At 40.9% G+C, this 15795-nt stretch overlaps 1 protein-coding gene across 2 annotated transcripts in view; it reads left to right on the top strand.

The window, feature by feature from the left end:
• Positions 1 to 2711, top strand: part of LOC147423493 (uncharacterized) — a 33948-nt gene extending 31237 nt beyond the window's left edge. The window contains exons 2-3 of one of the 2 annotated variants that reach the window (XR_015186527.1): positions 2341 to 2409; positions 2527 to 2711. The gene's annotated coding sequence lies outside the window, so the exon portion shown is untranslated. The remainder of the gene's footprint in view (positions 1 to 2340; positions 2410 to 2526) is intronic. The other variant, XM_086500962.1, reaches the window with a different exon arrangement.
• Positions 2712 to 15795: the final 13084 nt, after the last annotated feature.

Here is a 15795-nt window from a genome sequence, read left to right as displayed (position 1 = left end):
CCACAGAAAACAGCCCCCAAATCAACGTTTTTGGACCTACAACAGATTTCAGCCCATAGCGTTTTTGGACAGTAGATAAAAGATTGCAGATTTCAGCTCTTAGGTCAATCTTGTCCTCACCATCGTCATCATCGACATAGCCTAGACTTGCATCAGTCTCATGCATACCATTTGTACCAGATTGTACAATCATAAGTAGACCACTCTCGCGACGAGAGTGGGGCCTTCGGAGGAGTGTTTTACAACGTCTCTGTTGTCGTATCTCTCTTCTCTCTCTATCTCTCAGTCTCAATACACTTTCACGCACAGTGTCCATTCACTTTGTTTGTGATCATAGCATTCTCTCATTAAGAACGGAAGGCTCTACCTTCCATAAGAACTAAAAGGAACCTTGAGCACAGTTCGGAGCACTCATCTTGAGCAAAGCACAAACATTCATTCCACTGTACCTTACAACCCGCTTCTATTTAAACAAGGTGATGGTGATTTCCCCTCACTTAGCCTTGAATCTCGTTTTCTTTTCTGTGAGAAAGGGTCGTGGTTTTCTTGTTGGCTTACTGACTACAACATGGAAATCATAGAGAAGAATGAAGCTTCACAAGGTTGGTGCCGAAAATAGACCGTATTGTTTTTTTAAGCAAAATGCTGTGACTGTTTGATTTGGCAAAATCTTGGGTATTTAATGGCTTATCAGAGGTTTTCCCTTTATGGCCTAACATTTGATGGTGGCAATTAGCCACACAAGCTGATGCTGAACTGTGGGCTGTAAAAAATTAAAACCAATGCTGGTTTGGCAAGTTTTTTCTTAAAACCTGTTATTCTTTAATGGTGCGTGTCTGGTGTTATAATATTGGTTGATAATTTCTTGAGTACTGAATGTGGAAGCTCTGAGTTGCATGGGAAGTATGCGGAAATCAATTATCTTTTTCTTTTTTGAACTAAGGGGATATAGCTTGATGAACCTAGCATAAGGGTGTCCGCCAATTCACTTTGTTTTTGTATATTTCTGTTGCTGCAGTCCTTCTTTTGTGCCCTCTCGTTGTAATAATCAAAGCTATGATTGTATATAGCTTGTAAATGAACTCATTTCTGGTTGGTTTTTTCTGCTGAACGAAGTGGATCTGACCAAATATAGGGGTATCATGGTTTTGGATATAAATGAACTCCGTCTGTGATACTACGCTGCTGCCTTACTTTTTCTAATTATCGAAAGGTTGTATTAGCTTTAACTCTTGCTGGGATTTTACTTCTAGTTGATGTTTTGTCTTTTTTAATGTAGTTAGGACATAGCCTATATAACTTACAAATCGGGTGGTAGATGTCTTCAACTCATCTAGAAGAGAAATTACTGAGACCTTCCTACTACTATTAGAATACCCTGCTGTTGCATGAGGAGCCTGGCATAAATTAGAATCCCGACTTGGGCATATTGAGAGTACAATAGCACTTACATTTGGCATTTAGTCGTTGTGGTATAGTGTTGATACAGTTTGTGACTACCCGATTTAATCTATGGATTGCATGTATAAAGTAGATCACATCTGAGTTGGATATGGTCTAAAAACAGGGAAAAGTTGTCAATTTCTATTACTACTGGCCTTTGGGAGTTTTTGTACTATTATACTGAGAGCTTTTATACTACTATTGGATATTTATACTGGTTTCTCTGGATATGAGGGAAATTTAGCTGGTTTCTATTTCTAATGTCTAATGGGAATTTCTTACAAGCTTGGGAACTCTCACATTTGTTAAAACTGCTGATTTATGAAAATGGCCTACAAGGTTGGTAGATACTAATGGAATTCAATATGGCTATATATTAAGGATTAGATGAGACTGTCACTTAAAGTTAGGATTATTTCTTATCACTCAGATAAATAGGCACTGTAGATCTTGTTTCTGAACTATGACCTAATGCTTGAATCATCTTTAAACTTGTATACTAGTCTAATACAAGTTTCCGACCGAATGAGGGGTTGGTTGGCTATTGAACTAGCTTGGGATAAATGAATAAAATCATGGATTTAATCCTTTCTTATTCTTTACACTTGCTTCAAAGATTGAATGTTATTCAAAGAATATCTTGAAATGATTGGCAAGAGATTGCATGCACTGAACACTTCAAAAAATTGGAAAAAAATTTGGATCAAAAGGGGTGATGGCCTTTTGATCACAATATGAATTATTAGATAAAAATATATATGATTCTTTAAAAAAGTAAAAAATAATTAAATGTGTGATAAACTCTAAAAGAAACCTCGGTACTTCATATTTGGTTAAGAATTAAATGAAAAAAGAATAATATTTTACACTCCGATGTAAAGGGATAATGATCTGCAGATCTCAAATCTTTTGGAAAAGGAACTTCATACCACTTGTGCAAAGTTTTGAGACCTAACACTCTGGATGGTAGGTATAAGTTTAAAAGTTTTAAGTAGGACATGGATGACAATTGATAGGGTTCATTGACATTTTTAATACATAGTCAATGCTAACGAATTCATTGTTTTGTTTATATGGATGCAGGTGAGAATTCCATCTTTACTTAAGAGCTTTTTGGCTTTGCTGTTGTCCTTCAGTAAGAACATGGCCTCCTTTGCTTTAAAACAAAAAATTATTTTTTACTATCTCATGTACAAAAGCACTATAATGATATTTCTTTCTTGCTTTGATGTACAAATGAATCTAAGATTGAATCATTTTTGTGCTAATTATTGTCCTTAGTCTAGACACCTTAGAACTGTTAAGTTCTTTTGTGTATAAGTTCAATACAACAATACACACTCAATATTTGTGTAGAGCGGTTGATGCTTTAATAGTTGTATGGACGGCCCATGTTTTATTGAAAGTTGATGATGTGGCGTTGCTATATGAATAATCCTTAAGGGCGCTAGCTTTTGGGAACGAGATGCTTTTAGTATTTATTGCTTTTCATGTAATCGCTTTTGGATAGCCAAGGGCCTTTAAATATGTACAAGGAGATGTAGAGTAGAGTTGCAAGTGTAGTACCTTGTTGAAGTAGTATAAAAAAATATCGAAAGGGGTGCTACAGTTTAATCCCTTTTAGAGGTTTGATAATGATGAGATATGTACCCTCATCGAGGATGTGCCACTACCGCATTGTTAGGCTCATGTATGGAGAATTAGCATGCCTATTTCATTGCATTTACATTTAGATTGAAATTAGTGTTATTTCTTGCATAATTTTGTCCCAAATATCCCTATTTCAAGCTTCAACTCATTACATTGAGCATGTGTGGAGGAAGCATTGATCGAGAGTTTTTAATGGCTATCTAATTGCTCTAATTGGGTTCCATAAGAGCATTTAATTGCTCAATTAAAGTTTGCAAGATTAGCTCCCTTCACTCTTTGAAATCTCTTGCAAAACTTTGCAACAGTCCATCAATTGTATGTGTGTGGGATTTTTTTTTTCGAGCATTAATGCCCACCTACAAGCATTAAAGTCACAAGCTTGTTTTATGTGGGAACACTTCGTTTTTTAGGGGCACAGTCAACCTTGACTCAGAGGCTCTCGGTGTTGCTCATGACACGTCAGCCAACACACTTGCTCACGCCGTCATCTGTATGCTGCTCTGTGCATTCACCCCAGGCCTCTCTCTCTTGTTCGACAACGGCTTTCAAAGCCCTTTGGTCCCTACGCGGTGTTGTTGCTCTGCGCGTTTGTCATAACGTGCATCGCCTCGCCTCGCCTCACCACTGCATTGTTGTATTGGGCCTAACATCGTAATCTCCTCAAGCAGCTTGTTAGCCGGGACAACATCATCAACATCGCATTACGGGCCCCACCGCTTGCAGTCAATATTTTTGAAGGAGAATTGAAACTCAAATTTTGAAGCTCTCATTCATTAGAATGTGCTAACCTTAAAGTGGATTGTTTAATTTTTTATCTTAGCAAGGCTTTAATTTGCCCAGAGTGCTGGTTTAACAATCTCTTAGCTCTCTTAAAAGCCCAACCTCTTCAAAGGGCATTCAAGAACCACGGATCAAAGATCAAGCGGAGTTTAGAAGGCTTTCCAAAAGCTATCGAGCTTTAAATTTCTAAAGCCTTCTAAACTCCGCTTTTAAACTTAAAAGGGTCAACAGATGCCTTGATGATGTCAAAAAGGAGTATGCTTGAAGTGAGCATAGATGGGAGATTATGATCTAGAATTGTCGTGCTTGAAGTGCTCTACTGGCCTGTCTTGATGGCTCGTCGATTGGAGCTACGATGAAGAAGTTATAGGTAGGTTGAAGTTTGAGTCAATTGTAGATCCGTACCGGATTGGGCAACTGCAACTAAGGGGACAAAAATGAAGTGAATGCATGGGCTTGATGTGCTCACTTTGTGGAGCACATCGGTCTTTTCAAAAGAGAGATTGGATTCACGATTGTCGAGATATTGGTCGTTAAGGATTCACCAGGGATCGGTTTCGTACGAGTCCGGTTTGCTCGGTTGGTGTGCCATCTAGTGTTTTTTGGAGCTTGACACGAGTCGAAAGGGTAGTACTTAGTATATGGGGTTAGCAGCAAGTGACTGTGCATCAATCGGAACCCGTATCAAAAAGATGTAACGTGTGTGTCAATTGTCGACTGCGTGTTAGCAGATGTTTTGGTGCCAGTCTGTTGCCGTCGTTCCAAGCCATGCTAGTATCCTTAACCGAATGTGAAGAGAAGGCCATTCTTCAAATGCAATTGATTATACTTGCATCTTGAGGGCATGTGGCACTATTCAAGACCTTTTACTGGCGTTGAAATTCATGATGATATTGTTAGTCAATGACTGCTCGAGAAAGATGTGCTACTAGGCAATGCTTGGCCGATGTGTATACTAAATGTGGTGCCCTTATGAAACTATGGCCGCTAAAGTTAAGGCCTCCCGGACGCCCAATATGAAGCATTTCCCGCCCATTGAACAAGTACAGCCTAAGTGTGTGAAGGAAAAGAAAAATGGCGAGGGCTTGAGGCAACCAACAGTGACGAGGAGGAAGAGGAATTTTGCTCACGCAGACCGTTGTGGTGTGTAGTTGAGCTCGACCGTGAAACGAGATCTCCTCAGTAGGCCTAGGCACCCTCATTCAAGACAAAAGCCACCGGATTTGGTGTAGTCGGAGATTGGCCTTGCAATGTCATGCCTGCTCGTCCTTGGCTTGATTTTGTGCACTCATAGCTCGTGTCAATATTTGTGCACCAGTAGTAGATGTCGGATTACTGAGTGTGACTATTCCCCACAACTACTTTTTCATTAAGTAGCCTTTCAACTTGGTTTGCTAAGTATGAAAGCCCTCCCCATTAAATTTCCCAAGCCCTTTTTCTTTCATTGCGCTGCCAGGGGATATGTATTCGAAACGTGAATCGGGCAGGCGCCGGGCCTCTTGCTGTGAGAGGTGTGAAAGAGAGAGAACAAGAGACACTGATAGCTCTGGCAATCACCGTGATCATCAATAAATCGAGTAAATCTTTAGGTACAACTTAATCGATAGCCAAGGAGGACTGTTAGCAGGACCAACACTTGGATTAATTGGTGAATAGGAGTTTAAGCTCTCTTTTACAGATTAATCGGGCTGCCAACGACACCGGGCTCAATAAAATGATTAATTAAGCTTCAGACTGATGACGGTGATGATAATTCTCTCTTTTCTTTTTATCTGCTTCAACTGTCCTTGGATTCTGCAAGCTTCAATTCTGTTCACTGCCTCGATCATCATGCTTCAGTTATTGCTAACTGTCCTACAACATTATGAATCTCATAATCATTACACTACATGACAATTATGTACACTTTATTGATGATTGTGATACCTCATCAGCTGCATGGGAAGCACTAGAAAAAAACTTTGGAGCTAGGACAAAGAAAAGCAAAGTAAGCTTAAAGAAAGATCTATGCAAATTGCAAATGGAACATAACGAAGATATTGCAAGCTTGGTCAATTGCCTCAAAAGCATGACCACACAACTAGCTTATGTAAACATTGCAGTACTAGAGGAGAACAAAATCGTAGTTCTTCTAACAGCCTTACTACCTAGCTTTGACCAGATCATGACCATCATTGAGGAGAAGGATCCAACACCAGATTTTCAAGATGTCATCAACTCTTTAATGTCCGAGGAGAAGAAGCAAGGGAGGAATGCTAATTCAGGGGGAGAAGCTTTTACAGTTAGCTCTAACAACAAAACTTGTTTCAAGTGTGGCAAAGAAGGGCACATAGCAAAGGACTGTCTATCATCAAAGACTTGCAAGAAATTGCGGGAAGAAGGGTCACCTTCCTTTCAAGTGTTTCAAAAGGGACAAAGGCAGCACCAAAAAAATCCAAGGCCCAAAGTGTATTTGGCAATAGCCTTCTAGTCTACGACGACATTCTCTAGACCTTTACCTTTCTCTTTTAGTTGTATTTGTTTGGACATAGCTTGGACTAGCTAAGTCTCGATTTTATACATTTGTTTGAGGGGAGGTGTTGAGTATCTCTTGGATTAGAGATACTTTGTCTCCTAGATTGGGGATGGTCTCCTGGACTGGAGATGTTCTTTTTGCTCCTGGATTGGAGTGTGCTAGAGATGCCAGTTTCTTCGGTTTCTTTCTAGTCCGAACCTCAGGGAGGATTGTGAAGTGTGAGCTTTGTCCTGGAGTTTGGAATATGAGTCAAGGCGATAGAGGTGGAATTATCCCACACGCAATGGTGCAAGGATGTAGAGCTACTTAAAGTTCATGTCATGAATGAATAAAACATAAGTCTATTTTGCATTACATCTCCCTTGTTTATGGTGAGCTTGTGATGGCTTAGAAAATACTCAAGATCGTGTTTATGAGTCCAAGTTAATTGATCTTGGAACCTAATTCGCTTAAGTGAAAATCTAGCCAACACACACTCACTTATGTACACGATGTTTCTCTTTCATCCATCCTAGCTAGCGCGGTCCCGTTCCCATCAGAGTCTATGTCGATGATGATGATGTCGACGACGAGGTATTGATGGAGTCTATGTCAACGACGATGATGTCGATGCCGAGGTACTGATGGGTCTGTGTCGATGACAATGATGTCAACGACGAGGTACTGATGGAGTTTATATGTCGATGACGATGATGTTGACGATGGGTATTGCTAGTCTATGTCAAAGACGATGAAGTCGACGAGGAGGTCATGCGGGCTCTATGTCGAAGACGGGAAGGTCTACGACGGGGTAATGCGGGTCATGCTGGTCATGATGTGAATACTTGAGATGCTTAGGGTGCTTGAGATGCTTGAGGTACTATGTCGATGATGACAACGATGCTGACGACGACGACGACGATCGTTACGGACATGACGATATCGCTGTGACGACTACGACGGAAACTAGGACAAAAATTTGCTATCGCTAAGAATCTGGTGAAATTTGGGACTATGTCGATGACAACGATGATGATGAGGATGTTGTCATTAAATATCTAATATCTAACCAACCCAAATGATTTTCTCATATTAAACTGATCATTTATTATGGGATAATAAACGGGAACAAGGGTTAGAATATTGACATGTGCTTACGGATCTATCTCAAGACGGGGCCAATGGTAAAAGGGCCCAAATGAGAGATGGTCTGTCAAAGAGCAAGGTTAACTAATTAAGTTTAAAATACCTTAGGGTTAGCTTCATTAAAGACCTCCAATGTTTAGTGTTAAAAGTCCTTTTGACCTTAAGCAAGCTAGGGTTGTGCTTGAGGTGGGAACCTTAAGCAAGCTAGGGCTGTGCTTGAGGTGGGAACCCGACCTAAACTTAGGCAAGCTAGGGTTGTGCTTGAGGTGGGAACCCGGCCTAAACTTAGACAATCTAGGGCTGTGCTTGAGGTGGGAAACCGGCCTAAACTTAGACAAGCTAGGGTTGTGCTTAAGGTAGCAACCCGGGCTAAACTTAGGCAAGTTAGGACTATGCTTGAGGTGGGGACTCCACCTAAGGTGCTTGTCATGCTTGATGACTAAGGTACTTGAGGTACTTGTCACATGTAATGAGGAAGTTGTTTGAGAAGCTTCCTATGCATGGGAGGTAAGATGCTTGAGTCAAAAAGTGAAGCTACTCACTTAATGAGGAAGTTGCTTGAGAAACTTCCTATGCATAAAAATCTCAAAGTTAGGGGAATTCTAAAAGAGCACATGAGACACATGTCAGACTCTCACTAAGCTTAACCACATGGTGTGCTTGAATGCTATTGGTTGGGCTAAAGAGGGGTCCAATGAGCTTCTACTTCCATCTAACAAATATCTAGATATTTTCAAGCTCTCTCTCTCTAAGGCATAAGGAGGACACTTGTCAAAAGACTATCCATGTACTTGACGGCATGCTACATGTGATTGGCAAGGGGGAGAGGGGTCCAATGAGCCTGCAGCATGTGGAAAAGTCTCCACTCGCCCAAAGCAAGGAGGGGGGGGGGGGTGCTAGGGGGATATACACCATCACACACACTCATTTGAAACATCATTCTTACTTGGTGAAAGTTGAGGAACACCAACTCCTTCTCCAAGCTTGTGAGAGTGAAAGCCTACACTAATACTCTTGGCTATGGAATGCAAATCCAACCAAGAGTCATGCTTCAATGCTTAAGCTTGCTATGTTCTCCATCTCCATTACTATGCTATTATGTATGCTAGCAAGAAGAGTAATGATAAGTGATGAACTACTTCTTTTTCCTATGGAATGTTTCTTCTTCTTCTTCCCTATCCTCATTCCCCGCTAGCTCTCTCCACCTTTGAAGGTGTTTGAGGCCTTGGGACTGAGGCTTGGGATAGTTAATGCTTTCTTTAAGTTATGCTATGCTTGTGATGCATAAAGCTTTCCATCTTCATTGCATCATGTAGGTCACAAGGAACACAAAGATTGTATTGTACCAAGTCTCTCTTGATGGGAGAAACTATAATACAAATGCTTATTGGAGGGGGGACCGGCTCCATATGAATCCGGTCCTTAACTATTGTCATGTTCTCTAAACTCTCTCTCTTGCAAAAGTATTGTTCATGCCAAGTTAGCTAAGTACCATGTTTATGTTGCTACCATCAAATAAGTTCACCCGCTATGCTCACAAAGAATCTCTCAAAAGTGCTTCACCTAATTTCCTAATTTCGCTACTCTCAAAGTTCATAGGCAATTTCCATTACTTTGGTATCAGAGCATTTGGTTTCTCTTTTCTTGCTTAAGAAGAGAGGTCCGTAAGTAGCCTATTTATGGTTAATTTTGTTATTTATATTAGGGTAAGTGGGACTGGGATCTATTATCGGTTTTGTTGAGCCCACTATGTGGGATATGGTGCACACCTCGAGAGATTTGGACTTAATAATGGAGTCTTTTTAGACTTGCCTACGGCTTTACCATTATTGAGCCGTAAGAAGTCGGAAAGGAGCTATCCCTTGACAACTTCGCTATGTTAGACTCACTCACTACTCTCTATAATTAACCAATTCGAGCCGTGGGTGTAGATACTTAAGTGCCTATTTTCAAAGGCTAAGAGGAGTAGCAACTAAGGTTTTGAATTGCCAAAGCATACACTAAGTAAACACATAAGTTTAATTAGCATGTTTGACAATAATCAAGAGAGGAGATGAACATTAATAACTTTGATTTTGCACATGAAGGTGCCAATGATGATGCTCCCATGTTTGTTAATTATCTTGTCACTAGGTTGCAACAAGCTATGGGCAACCCCACTTTGCAAGTCGAAGTTACTCAACAACTTCGTGCTTATGGGATTACCTTTCCTCTCCAAGAGGAGAGAGAGAGCTTACGAGGCCTCTTGAAGAGACTCCCAAAATAAGACTCTCTCCCATACGAGAGGAGGAATCCAAAGATCAAGAAAGCAATGAATCCCTAAATTCCTCCGAAGATGTGGCTCCACGAAGGAGGACTAAACGATCGCCAACTCCTCCCAAGAGAAAACGGTTAACCCATAGTCCTTCTCGTCACTCCAAAAGGGAAGAGAGGAAACCAAGGAAGAAAAGGGAAAGAAAGAGGTCACCCTCTTCTCCTTCTTCTTCACCTTCCTCCTCTACTGATGAAATCTATAGCTATTCTCCTAGAGAATAAAAGAGGGGAGGACATCTCAAATCTTACCCTACATGGTGAAGGTCACAAAAGCTCAAGAAGTTCAAAGAGGGAGGAAAGAGTATCTCTTTTCTCACCTATGATGGCACCTTTGGTGCTACCGACAAAGTATTGGCCTTCATCCAACAATTTGATGCGGCCTTTGGAGACGAGGGCTTCACGGAGTCCTCCAAGCTACGCCATGTAGCTATGCACTTCCAAAAATCGGCTCGTCAATGGTGGGCTAGCCTTCGAGGCAATGGCGAAGCCCCAAAGACATGGAAAACTCTACGAGTTTCCATCATGAAGCAATTCTTGCAAGTGATGCAAAGGACAAAGTGCTCACCGAATGGCGGAGTTTAAGGCTTCTCTCTCATGAGTCTATCCACAAATATGTGGAAAAGTTTTGGGATTTACATCTCAAGGCTACTCTCTTTCAAAAGATAGACTTTGCTGAGTAAAAACAACAATTTTGTGCGGGATTACCTGAAGAGATGGTCAAGTATGTCAACTCTCAACGGCCTAACTCTATCAGTGAAGTAATCCACCATACCATGATTGCTTCACGCATCAATTTCCAACAAGGGGTTAGACGGAATGTCAAACCCATGGAAAATAAAGACAAAAGTGATGCAAAGGGAAAAATTCATGCCCGAATTTTTTGTCACGGCCATTCCAACAACAACAACAACAATCGGTCCAAGGAGAAAGGAGTTTACAAAGGTAAAAATAAACTCTCTCCTGAAGAGCTTGAAAATTTTCGCAAGGATCACAAATATTTTAAGTGTGGGGAGCAAGGACATGGCTATCGTTCTTGTCCCAAAAGAAATGCTCGCAATGAGACTCCTAGAGCTTCCACTATCGAAGCTCCAAAAGAGGATACTCATTGCAAAGGATCACCTCTCTCCTATGCTTGGGGAAAGATAAGGGAGCATGATGCTTTCATCTTGTTTAACCCTAGTTCTGCTCTCAACTTCATATCAATGGAGTTGGCCACCAAATTTGCATTAAAGCTTTTGAGATGGGAGATGTTGTAACGGCCGATGCCGCTTTCAAGGGACAACAAGCCTCCGTTACTCCCTTGATTGGGAAGTTGAGGCTTCATGTCCAAATCTATGATGACAAAGAAGAATTCTTCATCTCTCCTCTCCAACATGAGGATGTTATCCTAGGGATACCATGGTTGAACGCATGGCTGCCAACATGAAGTTTCCTGAAAGGAAAATCTACTTCACCTACAGGGGAAAGAATGTGTATATAGATGCTAATGAGTCTGGTCGTACTATACCACTTGTAAATCCTCTCGCCCTTGATAAATCAATGAAAAGCTCAGTTTTTGCGTACATGATTTTTGTCAAAGAATCCCTAAAAGGTCCTAATGTTTCATCAAAGGTGAATGATAGGAATAAAGAAGAGTTAGACTTGTCTAACTTTCTAAAAAAATTCCAAGATGTGTTCATTGATGATATCCCTATGGAATTAACCCCAAAACGAGGGGATGATGACCATCGAATTGAGCTCCTATCAGGAAGCTCACCGCCTAACAAACCTCTCTATCGAGTTTCACAAGCTCAATAAGAGGAGATCATGAGGCAAGTACAAGAATTGGTAGACAAAGGAATGGTGAGGCCTAGCTCCTCTCCCTTTTGCTCTCCAATCCTTTTAGTGTAAAAGAAATATGGTACATACCGCATGTGTGTGGACTATCGCGCACTAAACCATATCACTATTAAAAACAGATTTCTCGTACCCCGGGTAGAAGATCTATTTGATAAGCTACAAGGCTCTACCTACTTCAGTAGGATTGACCTTAAAATGGCTACCATCAAATAAGGATTGTGAATGAAGATATCCTAAAGACTGCGTTTCGTACAACGTTTGGCCTTTATGAATATCTAGTCATGCCTTTTGGCTTGATTAATGCACCAGCTACATTCAATCAATTAATGGAAAAAAAAATTAGACCCTACCGCAAATTCACTGGAGTGTTCTTTGATGATATCATCATCTACTCCAATTCCTTGGAGGAACACAAGCAACATCTCCAAGTGATTTTTCAAGTATTAAGGGAGAATAAGCTTTTTCTCAATAAAAAGAAAAGCGAATTTTTCCTCCAAGAGATTCAATACTTAGGTCATATTATCTCTCGAGATGGTATCCGTATGGATCCATCAAAGTTAGAGGTAATAAAAGCATGGCCTAATCCAAGGAATCTAAATGAGCTAAGAAGCTTTATTGGTATGTGTGCATACTATAGACGCTTCATAGCAAAATTCTCTCAAATAGCAGGACCATTACATGACTTAACAAAGAAAAACGTTAAGTATTGATGGACTGCTAAGGAGCAAAGTGCTTTTGACAAGCTAAAAAAGAAGCTTATCTCCCAACCAGTCCTTATGCTTCCGGATCTCTCAAAGCCATTTGAGGTCCAATGTGATGCTTGTGGTGATTGCCTTGGAGCAGTCTTGCTTCAAGAAGGGCATGCCATAGCATATGAGAGCCGAAGGCTCAACGCGGATAAACGGGTCTTAGGCATTTATGAGAAAGAGCTGCTAGCTGTTCTACATGCCCTAGACACATGGAAGCACTATCTATTATCTAATGTTGACACATCAACAAGCAGAATTTCAACCTACTGCCCTTGTAGTTTGCTAATGCTGCTGAAGTCGGAAAAATGTTGCCTATAACCAGTGCTATGCATTCCCTTTTTTAGAAATATTATTACACTAAGAGAGAAAAGAATTGAAAATATAACATCGATTTCCATTAACAAACTTAAACCAGCAAAACAACCTTGATCATAGTTCTCTGCAGCACAACTACTACTTGTCGTAAGCTACAAATTTTCCAACAGTCTAACTACTTCTTCTCCAAAGGTACAAAGGGCATATTTTCCTTCCCGACATACACATTAACTACGCAATTTGACATGTTGCAAACTGGAAACATTGACACGGGAGGATTTCGACCACCAATACCTAGAGCTCTAGCCGATAGAGATCCTAGAATGACCAGTAATTTCTGGAAGGGTCTCTTTGAAAATCTAGGAACAAGATTGAATTTCTCTTCGGCCTATCACCCACAAACGGATGGCCACATGAGATAGCCAATCTTACGATACTCGATCTACTCAAGACTTATGTTACCGAAGTAGATCAACACTCACAATGGGAAAAGTACTTACTTCTTGTAGAGTATGCCTACAATAATACTGTACATACTTCTATGGAAAAAGTACCTTTTGAGATCATTGAGGGAAGACCTAAAAGTCCCTTACTACTCAAAGTACATGGGAAGATCTTCGCCACCGATGAGTATAGCCGTGACCTACAAGAATCTTTTCAAAAGATTAGGGAGGCTATATCCATTTCTCAACAAAGGCAAAAAGCTACTGCTGATAAGCACAGAAGAGCCTTAAACTTCAAAGGAAATTATTGGGTCTTACTCAAGTTTCCTAAGGCTCGATTAAGGCAAACAACGGGCAAAAATCCTACGGGCCATCAAAAGTATTATGCTAAACTAGCAAAAAGATACTATGGTCCTTTCCAAATCTTGAAGCCCATCAATGAAACGGCTTATCAACTCAAGTTGCTCAACCATTGGCTCATACACAATGCCTTTCATGTAAGCCTACTTAAGCCCTACAAAGGAGAGCCACCAACTGAACCAATTATTGAAGACCCTCCCGAAGTTGAAGACCAGGAAGAGGTGCTACAACCCGAAGCTGTCCTTCGGCATGAAGACAAGGTATTACGACATGGTAAGATTATCCAACGGTATCTTATTAAGTTCAAAAATTATCCTTTTGAAGATTCTAGATGGATGCAAGGAGTACAGCTTAAGGATAGTATGAACCTTGTCAATGCTTACAATGCTACATTAGAGTAAGCAAATGTACAAATTTCTTTTAAATGACTCATGTTTTTGTCTTATAAGACTAGTCCTCTTTTTAATTGTGCACAAATTTAGCTAGTATGCATGCTTAGAATCAAGTTTGTGATGACGACGTCTCTCAAACACCAAGTAGAATTTGTCACTCTACTTTGGGAGAATGAAATGGACTAAAGAGCAGACATGCTTGCGGCAGCCATGTCTCCCAAGCACCAAATGGATTAGTCATCCATCTTGGAAAGATGTCGTAGGGTAAAAAGGGACCCTCTACCCGCTAAGTAAGATTGACTAATGACTAAGGCTTTATCTCTTCTACCTCATAGTCGAGGACGACTATGATTTCAAGAGAGAGGTAATGTCATAAAATCTAATATCTAACCAACCCAAATGATTTTCTCATATTAAATTGATCACTTAATGTGGGAGAATAAACGGGAACAAGTGTTAAGATATAGATATGTGCTTATAGATCTATCTCAACACGGGGCCAATGGTAAAGGGGCCAAAATGAGAGATGGTCTATCAAAGAGCAAGGCTAACAAATGGAGCATAAGACCTTAGGGTTAGCTTCATTGAAGACCTTCAATAATGTGTGTAAAAGTCCTTTGACCTTAGGTAAGCTAGGGTTGAGCTTGATGCGGGAACCCGGCCCAAGCTCGAGGTGCTTGTCGTGCTTGTCATGCTTGAGGTACTTGATTAAGGTGCTTGAGGTGCTTGATCTGCTACATGCTTGAGGTGCTTGACTTGCTACTTGATTAAGGTGCTCGAGGTGCTTTCACATGCTTGCCTGAGATGCTTGTGGGAATACACCCTAGTCCAAGTGCTTAGTCATGCTTGATAACTAAGGTGCTTGAGCACCAAAAGTCAAAAGATCCCTACAAGAGGGGGGGGCGAGCCCTTTTCCTAGGGGCTAGAGAGAGAACACACACTCACACACACAAGGAAGGCCCAAGCTTGAAGAGGCAACAAGGACACATGTCAGGCCCCTACCTATGTTACCTTCATGAGATGCCTGAAGCCTATTGGTTGGCCACCCAAGGGGTCCAATAGTAATTTAGGAGATTTGATTAATTGATTTAGCATTTATCTAGCCCTCTCTCTCAAAGGGGAAAGGGGGACACTTGTCTCAAGGCTACCCCTACTGCTTGTAATGCCTCCTGCTCATGATTGGCTAGGCCTGGAGGGGTCCAATGAGCTTCAAGCATGAGCTACAAGGGGGGGTCGACCCAAGCAAGCTAGGGGGTCGCTTAGGGGGTATACTCACCCACACACACTCACAAACACTCTCAGTGTGTGCTATGCAAAGTGCAAGAGCTCCCTCTCCAAGCAAGTAGAGGTTGAGAGCCTACACCAACACTCTTGGCTATGGAGTTCAAATCCAACCAAGAGCCATGCTTCAATGCTTAAGCTTGCCATCTCCTTCTTCTTCATTACTATGCTATTATGTATGCTAGCAACAAGAGTATGATAAGTGAGGAACTAATTCTTTCTCCTACGAAATGTTTCTTCTTCCTCTTCCCTACCCTCATTCCCTGCTAGCTCTCTCCACCTTTGAAGGTGTTTGAGGTCTTGGGACTGAGGCTTGGGATAGTTAAAGCTTTCTTCAAGTTTATGTTATGTTTGTGATGCATGAAGCTTTCCATCTTCATTGCATCACCTAGGTCATAAGGAACACAAAGATTGTATTGTAACAAGTCTCTCTTAATGGGAGAAATCATAATACAAATGCCTATTGGAGGGGGGACCGGCTCCACATAAATCCGGTCCTCAACTGTTGTCATGTTCTCTAAATTCTCTCTCTTGCAAAAGTATTGTTCATGCCAAGTTAACTAATTGCTACGATTATGTTGCTATCTTCA

This window comes from Adiantum capillus-veneris, chromosome 26 (assembly GCF_014529385.1).
Source record: "Adiantum capillus-veneris isolate H3 chromosome 26, ASM1452938v2, whole genome shotgun sequence".
Classification (NCBI taxonomy): Eukaryota; Viridiplantae; Streptophyta; class Polypodiopsida; order Polypodiales; family Pteridaceae; genus Adiantum; species Adiantum capillus-veneris.
Note: the sequence above shows the minus strand (reverse complement) of the source record. Positions and strands in the feature narration are given on the sequence as shown.